We start from the raw sequence: 8,519 nt of genomic DNA, 5'->3' as shown, positions 1-8,519 counted from the left end.
TGAGAGAAAACAAATGCGTCCTGGAACAGAAATTTTTCTGAGCCACTTAATAAAACTGACGAAATATATAATTACTTAGATAGCATAGGCCTTTATCATTAGCTACAAAGAAACCAGAACAACAAAAGCAAATTATAAACAGGCCAATAAAAGAGCAAAATAGACGCACATTCTGACATCAACAATTAATCACCCTTGATAACTGGTAATACTAAGCATTTCACAGCGCCTCCAATTGAAAATTACATGACCAATCACTTACTTTCAGCCGGTCGATGTGGTCGAGCGGTTCTAGGCGCTTCAGTCTGGAACCGCGCGACCGCTACGGTCGCAGGTTCGAATCCTGCCTCGGGCAGGGATGTGTGTGATGTCCTTAGGTTAGTTGCCGGCCGCGGTGGTCTCGCGGTTCTAGGCGTTCAGTCCGGAACCGCGCGACTGCTACGGTCGCAGGTTCGAATCCTGCCTCGGACATGGATGTGTGTGATGTCCTTAGGTTAGTTAGGTTTAAGTAGTTCTAAGTTCTAGGGGACTGATGACCACAGATGTTAAGTCCCATAGTGCTCAGAGCCATTTGAGCCATTTGAACTTACTTCAGAAAAATTAAGGGGAGGCGGGCAATAACAGGTAACGCGTATACTAATGCACACCGTCAACATTCAAAACGAGCTTCCTTGGAACACAGCGCTCCATACTGGCTACGCACCACGGATACATAAGGTTAACACATAAAATAAATTATAACAGGATATCAGCCAACGAATCGGTTTAAAATGCCGCCCATATCTTGAAATTGCATTGCCTTCGAATACCATGGAGACACGGGTTTCCATACTCAAGAAAGAGAAGGAAGACAGACCAAACTGACAGTGAACGCTGCACTGACAGCTCCATACCTTTCAGGTAAATCACAGCACAAGTCACGTTAGTACTCGGTAACTTACACTTTGTAGCATGACCCGAGTATTGGTCGCCCGCCAACAGCTAACACCGGGTCGAAGAGGCCCCACCGAAAGCTCGTTACAGCTTCGTTGTTCAGCTCATGCTGCCCACCAAATCGGCCACCACGCCCGGAGACACTACAGCAGAGGTCAGTGCGCTCCAACGGCAACATTTCAGTCAAAGATCATATGAACAGTGATATCGATACATTGCGAAAAAGCCGCCACGGCTCACTGATTACTCACATTCGCTTATTTACCCATTCCTACCAATACACTGCCAATCGGACAAGAGGTACGTTTGAGCGGTTTGGCTGGCAATCACTCCAACATCTTTCTTCCAGCCCGAAATATCAACCGTCTGATGTTTACATCTTCGACATTTGTGGACGTCGTTTCATTCGGACGAGGAAGTGCAAGAGAGAACGCGGTTTTGGATCCGTCAGCGGCCGACCGCTTTTTACGAAATACACTCCTGGAAATGGAAAAAAGAACACATTGACACCGGTGTGTCAGACCCACCATACTTGCTCCGGACACTGCCAGAGGGCTGTACAAGCAATGATCACACGCACGGCACAGCGGACACACCAGGAACCGCGGTGTTGGCCGTCGAATGGCGCTAGCTGCGCAGCATTTGTGCACCGCCGCCGTCAGTGTCAGCCAGTTTGCCGTGGCATACGGAGCTCCATCGCAGTCTTTAACACTGGTAGCATGCCGCGACAGCGTGGACGTGAACCGTATGTGCAGTTGACGGACTTTGGGCGAGGGCGTATAGTGGGCATGCGGGAGGCCGGGTGGACGTACCGCCGAATTGCTCAACACGTGGGGCGTGAGGTCTGCACAGTACATCGATGTTGTCGCCAGTGGTCGGCGGAAGGTGCACGTGCCCGTCGACCTGGGACCGGACCGCAGCGACGCACGGATGCACGCCAAGACCGTAGGATCCTACGCAGTGCCGTAGGGGACCGCACCGCCACTTCCCAGCAAATTAGGGACACTGTTGCTCCTGGGGTATCGGCAAGGGCCATTCGCAACCATCTCCATGAAGCTGGGCTATGGTCCCGCACACCGTTAGGCCGTCTTCCGCTCACGCCCCAACATCGTGCAGCCCGCCTCCAGTGGTGTCGCGACAGGCGTGAATGGAGGGACGAATGGAGACGTGTCGTCTTCAGCGATGAGAGTCGCTTCTGCCTTGGTGCCAATGATGGTCGTATGCGTGTTTGGCGCCGTGCAGGTGAGCGCCACAATCAGGACTGCATACGACCGAGGCACACAGGGCCAACACCCGGCATCATGGTGTGGGGAGCGATCTCCTACACTGGCCGTACACCACTGGTGATCGTCGAGAGGACACTGAATAGTGCACGGTACATCCAAACCGTCATCGAACCCATCGTTCTACCATTCCTAGACCGGCAAGGGAACTTGCTGTTCCAACAGGACAATGCACGTCCGCATGTATCCCGTGCCACCCAACGTGCTCTAGAAGGTGTAAGTCAACTACCCTGGCCAGCAAGATCTCCGGATCTGTCCCCCATTGAGCATGTTTGGGACTGGATGTAGCGTCGTCTCACGCGGTCTGCACGTCCAGCACGAACGCTGGTCCAACTGAGGCGCCAGGTGGAAATGGCATGGCAAGCCGTTCCACAGGACTACATCCAGCATCTCTACGATCGTCTCCATGGGAGAATAGCAGCCTGCATTGCTGCGAAAGGTGGATATACACTGTACTAGTGCCGACATTGTGCATGCTCTGTTGCCTGTGTCTATGTGCCTGTGGTTCTGTCAGTGTGATCATGTGATGTATCTGACCCCAGGAATGTGTCAATAAAGTTTCCCCTTCCTGGGACAATGAATTCACGGTGTTCTTATTTCAATTTCCAGGAGTGTAGGAACTGATCGCCTCTGCTTCCAGTCTCTTAGAGAATGTGGTGGTTTATTGTGACTGGAACCATTCCATGTGTTGTTTTCATTTTACTATCCCTTATAATCACATGGTCATAACTTCTTCTAGGGCATAGCTTTTCCAAATGGGGGCATGTTGGGATTTACTTGCGCTATACGCTAGTAATCCAGTTTGAAACAGAGCACTCACCCTACAGACTCATTAAAGTTAATGCTTCATTTCTCTTAAACATACAAAATCATAAAAAATGCTAAATCTGCGTAGAAAAAGTAATTTACGTGAGCGGGCAGAAAAGGGGTGTGCAGCGTTGGTGGTAGCTGTTGTGCTAGGTGTGCGAGATCGCTTGGATACTGCTCTGCAGTAGCAGAACTGAAAAGCAAAATATCGTTGGATTGTTTAACAAGTTACTTCAAGAATGCAAACAGCACACCGATTATTTTCTTCTCTGCTCAGACAGTATGTGTGCTAACAGTTTCTGCTGTGGACATGGTACTACCGTTAATCAGGAGCCTTGTGGATAACAGAGGTGGCTTTTTTCTTGTGTGACTACCGTGCTACTGAACGGCCCAGTCACATTAATGTTACCACAGCCTATGTTCAACGACACGTGTTACAATCGCATACGGATGGCGGATGGCAGCGGGTGGCAGCGGTAGCAGGGCAGGGTGTAATGCGTGTCAGGGGAGAGGGGTAGGGGGGAGGGAGACGAAATATAATGCAGTGTTTGTCGTAATGCGGAAACAGAGCGGTTTTTCTGACGTCCAGACGAGCATGATCATTTGATTTCGGGTCAAGGTCTAAGCATTTCCGAAACGGCTAAGTTCGTAAGCTGTCGACCGTGGTTAAAGCATAGCATGCGTGGCAAGATGGCGCTATCCAAAACCTGAGTCAGGGCAACTGTGATGCACCACGAGCCAGATACGACAGGCGTGAATGACGACAACGAGATGTATGGGAGAGAACAGGCGCTCAACTGTTGAGAAATTGACCGCCCAGATTGACAAAGGGGCTGTCAAAAATGACTCCTCAATGAAAGTTCAGCGAACGCTGCTGCGTATGGGTCTCCGCAGCAGCCGCATTGTACAACCACCAAATGTAATGGCCTTTCATCGGCAACAATGACCGGAATTTGCTCGCCAGTACCGCAACTGGTCGTTCACTGCGTCACCTTTTCTGATGGATCACGTCTTATATCCAGCGGACAGATGGGCGTCGGTGTGTACGGCTATGCAACAATCGTCGCAACGCTTCAGGCCGGGTGAGGAAGTGTTATGATCTGGGAATGTTTTCGTGGCATTCCTTGAGTGATCTCGTCATACTGGGAGGCACAACCTATCACCACATAAGAATCTATCCTTGGGGACCATGTCCACAGTTACGTGCAGTTTGGTGTTCCTTGGCATGATGGCATATACCAGCAGGACTATACAACATGTCACACAGCTAGCAATGTACGTGCGTAATTCGAAGAGTGCCAAGTTGAGTTTACCATAGACCTCTGGCCACCAAACCCCACCCGGAGCTCGAGCTGGCCGTTTATGCCATGGACACTCTACCAAGAATCCTAACGCAGGTGGCCGTTGCACTGGAGTCGGCACAGCTCTGCATCTCTGTTGGAACCTTCCAGAACTTCACTAACGCTCTTCCTGTACATCCACACTGTAAAATAGTGATTAGTCAGGTCTATAACAGGTGATCACATTAAAGTAACCGAAACATGTGTAATGATATCTTATACTGAAACTGGGAGTAAACAATGGAATACTTATTTTCAAATTAATTATGATGTATACTGTAACTCCAGCAAAACAGTACAGACGACGTTCTCCGTCAGACATCAATAAGCGATCAACCTCTATTGGGGGTCGCAATTTGTTACTTTATAGTTAATTTACAAATAAACTGGAGTACAAAACTGAAGGGTGGAAGTAACTTCTGCATGATGTGGCACTACCGCGCAATAATGCTCGACGCGACTTGTACCATACACAGAAAGGTATGCCACAGTATGGTACAGAAGGTAAGTCTAAGAAATACACAATGACACGAACAGGAATGACACTGTTAACCCAGTTCAACAGAAACACTTATGTCGCCGCGATGTATGGTGGTCCTCTATATTTCACAAAAGTGCAAACATGAGTCATAATATGTCATAATAAGTTTCCCCTGTCGACTGTGGGCAGAGTTGTGTGATATGGGCTAAAGACGACACGGTAGCTGAACGCGCACGTGCGAGACACCGATACACAATTGGGTAGAGGTATACCGCTATCAAGCAAATCGCGCTGTCGCAGTGCCTGCGCAAAGTGGAGGCCACCCGCTCAGTCTTTACCGGGAGCAATGGAGAGAAGGTGCGTTTTGGAGTCGTGGTCAGAGGCGGAAGTGAGAGCTGTTATCTGCTCTGAATGGGCACGTGGAGCATCGGGCACAGAAATTCATAGCCGCCTTGATGAGATGTATGGGTCAGGTGTGATGTCGTGGCGCGGAGAAGGTGCCAGCAATTCAGTGATGGACGTCAGCATGTGCAGAACATACCGAGACCTGGACGGACTTGCACGGCCACTACAGATGCAAATGCCAGGAAGATGGATGACATGATTAAAGCGAACCGGCGTATCACCATCGATGGAGTGGCCGCAGAACTAGGAATCGGACATGAGCGAGCTCACAAGATCATCAACGACGTTCTTCGGCACAGGAAGGTGTGAGCAAGATGGGTGCCCCGCCAACTAACCCCGACACAAATGGAACAACGCATGGCTCGTGCGCTACCATGAATCTGGCAATGACCTTCTGTTTCGGATTGTGACGGGGGATGAAACGTGGGTCCACAATTACACCCCCGAATAGAAGGCCGCATCCATGGAGTGGAAACATCCGTCATCACTTGTCCGAAAGAAGTTCAAAAGCACTCCGTTTGCAGGTAAAGTGCTACTCACCGATTTCTGGGACGCCAAAGGAGTTTTGCTGCTGGACTTTCTGGAGGATGGAACCATCAGTGCTGCGCGGTACTGTGCCACTCTGTCAAAATTGAAAGAGCTGATTCGGGAAAAGCGGCTTAACCTTCTCAAATCTGGCGTTCTGCTGTTGGACGACAATGCGAGACCACAAACTGTGACGGCAACGTAAAACCATATTCAACTCTTGGTTGGGAGCGCCTACACCATCCGCCTTACAGTCCGGATCTTGCACCAAGTGACTTCCATCTATTTCTTGCTTTGAAGAAGACTCTCGGCGGAAGGCGCTTTGGCAGCAATGCTGATGTAGGTGCATGATTACTATGGATAGTAACGTGTGTTCTGCAACGTGCTCGCATGCTGGCCCCAAGGTTGGTAAGGAGTCCTTGCGGTAGGGAAATGCAGTCCTTCGCCAGAGCGTTTGAGAGCTTCCAGATGGTTGTTGGTGCTTTGGGCGTGGTGCAATGTGTGCCCCCAACGCATCCCCCCATAGATCGACGGGATTTAGGTTGGGTGCCGGGCAGGCCAGTCCATTCACCGCTTATCCTCTACATCTACATCTACATACGCAATTCTCCATACGGTGCGTGGCGGAGGGTACCTCGTACCACAACTAGCATCTTCTCTTCCTGTTCCAAACAGAACGAAGGAAAAATGACTGCCTATATGCCTCTGTACGAGCCTTAATCTCTCTTATCTTATCTTTGTGGTCTTTCCGCGAAATGTAAGTTGGCGGCAGTAAAACTGTACTGCAGTCAGCCTCAAATGCTGGTTCTCTAAATTTCCTCAGTAGCGATTCACGAAAAGAACGCCTCCTTTCCTCTAGAGACTCCCACCCGAGTTCTTGAAGCATTTCCGTAATCTAGCAGCCCGCCTCTGAATTGCTTCTACGTCCTCCCTCAATCCAACCTGATAGAGATCCCAAACGCTCGAGCAGTACTCAAGAATTGGTGATATTGGTGTTTTATAAGCGGTCTCCTTTACAGATGAACCACATCTTCCCAAAATTCTACCAATGAACCGAAGTCAACTATCCGCCTTTCCCACAACTACCATTACATGCTTGTCCCACTTCATATCTCTCTAAAATGTTACGCCCAAATATTTAATCGACGTGACTGTGTCATGCGCTACACTACTAATGGAGTATTCAAACATTACAGGATTCTTTTTCCTATTCACCTGCAGTTATTTACATTTATCTATATTTAGAGTTAGCTGCCATTCTTTACACCAATCACAAATCCTATCCAAGTCATCTTGCATCCTACTACAGTCACTCAACGACGACACCTTCCCGTACACCACAGCATCATCAACAAACAGCCGCACATTGCTATCCACCCTATCCAAAAGATCATTTATGTAGATAGAAAACAACAGCGGACCTACCACACTTCCCTGGGGCACTCCCGATGATACCCTCACCTACGATGAACACTCACAATCGAGGACAACGTACTGGGTTCTATTACTTAAGAAGTCTTCGAGCCACTCACATACTTGGGAACCAATCCCATATGCTCGTACCTTAGTTAGGAGTCTGCAGTGGGGCACCGAGTCAAACGCTTTCCGGAAGTCAAGGAATATGGCATCCGTCTGATACCCTTCATCCATGGTTCGCAAGATATCATGTGAAAAAAGGGCGAGTTGCGTTTCGTAGGAGCGATGCTTTCTAAAGCCGTGCTGATGCATGGATTGCAACTTCTCTGTCTCAAGGAAATTCATTATATTCGAACTGAGAATATGTTCGAGAATCCTGCAACAAACCGATGTTAAGGATATTGGTCCGTAATTTTGAGGATCCGTCCTTCTACCCTTCTTATATACAGACGTCACCTGCGCTTTTTTCCAGTCGCTCGGGACTTTACGTTGGGCAAGAGATTCGCGATAAATGCAAGCTAAGTAAGGAGTCAATGCAGAAGAGTACTCTCTGTAAAACCGAATTGGAATCCTCCACCTGCGCTGTTCGGTATGGTTGCACATTGTTGTCCATAAAAAATGAAGTGAGTGCTGAATGAATCCTTGAAGCTATGCACACGAGGCAGGAGTATGGTGTCGCAACAATGATGACCGATTGCTGTACAGTGCAGAAGTTTGGAGGTCAGTAAGACAATACGACGTTAATGGATCACCAAAACGTTCGAGTTAGACAATGATCCTGGATGCATTACCTGTTCCCATCTCTCGCCACATGAGGGTATGTCCAGATTATCAACTCAGACTGTGAACCTTCTCTTATCCGAGAAGAGCACGCGATCCCATTTCTTGTTCGTCGAGTCCGTACGCTCTTGGCGCTGTCACCAGCCGTTTCCGCCGATGTGCGGTTATCACTGGAACATAACGTACTTGTGGTCAGGCAAAGAGACCAGTTCCTTGCAGTCGCCGTGTCACTGTGTAGCGTGAGATTTCTTCTTTTGCTCTCCTGTTAAATGTCCTTTTAGCGCCACTCGCTGCTTGACGTGATGCCCTTGTTGCTTGTTGCACAATGCAGCGGTAATATGTTGTTGTAGTGTTGGGGTCGACCACCTCTTCTGCTTCGGGCATAAGTGCGTGCCGTTGGAAACACTGCCCTTGCACTTGTAACAATGTTGTGAGCAATACCAAACTCTTGATCTACACTCGTCATAGGTCGTTCTTCTTTCAGTTTCCCGATAATTCTTTCCCGTATTAAGTCATCCAAATATTGTCTGCAGGCTATGTTGCAATGGA

This window comes from Schistocerca cancellata, chromosome 9 (assembly GCF_023864275.1).
Source record: "Schistocerca cancellata isolate TAMUIC-IGC-003103 chromosome 9, iqSchCanc2.1, whole genome shotgun sequence".
Lineage (NCBI taxonomy): Eukaryota > Metazoa > Arthropoda > Insecta > Orthoptera > Acrididae > Schistocerca > Schistocerca cancellata.
Note: the sequence above shows the minus strand (reverse complement) of the source record.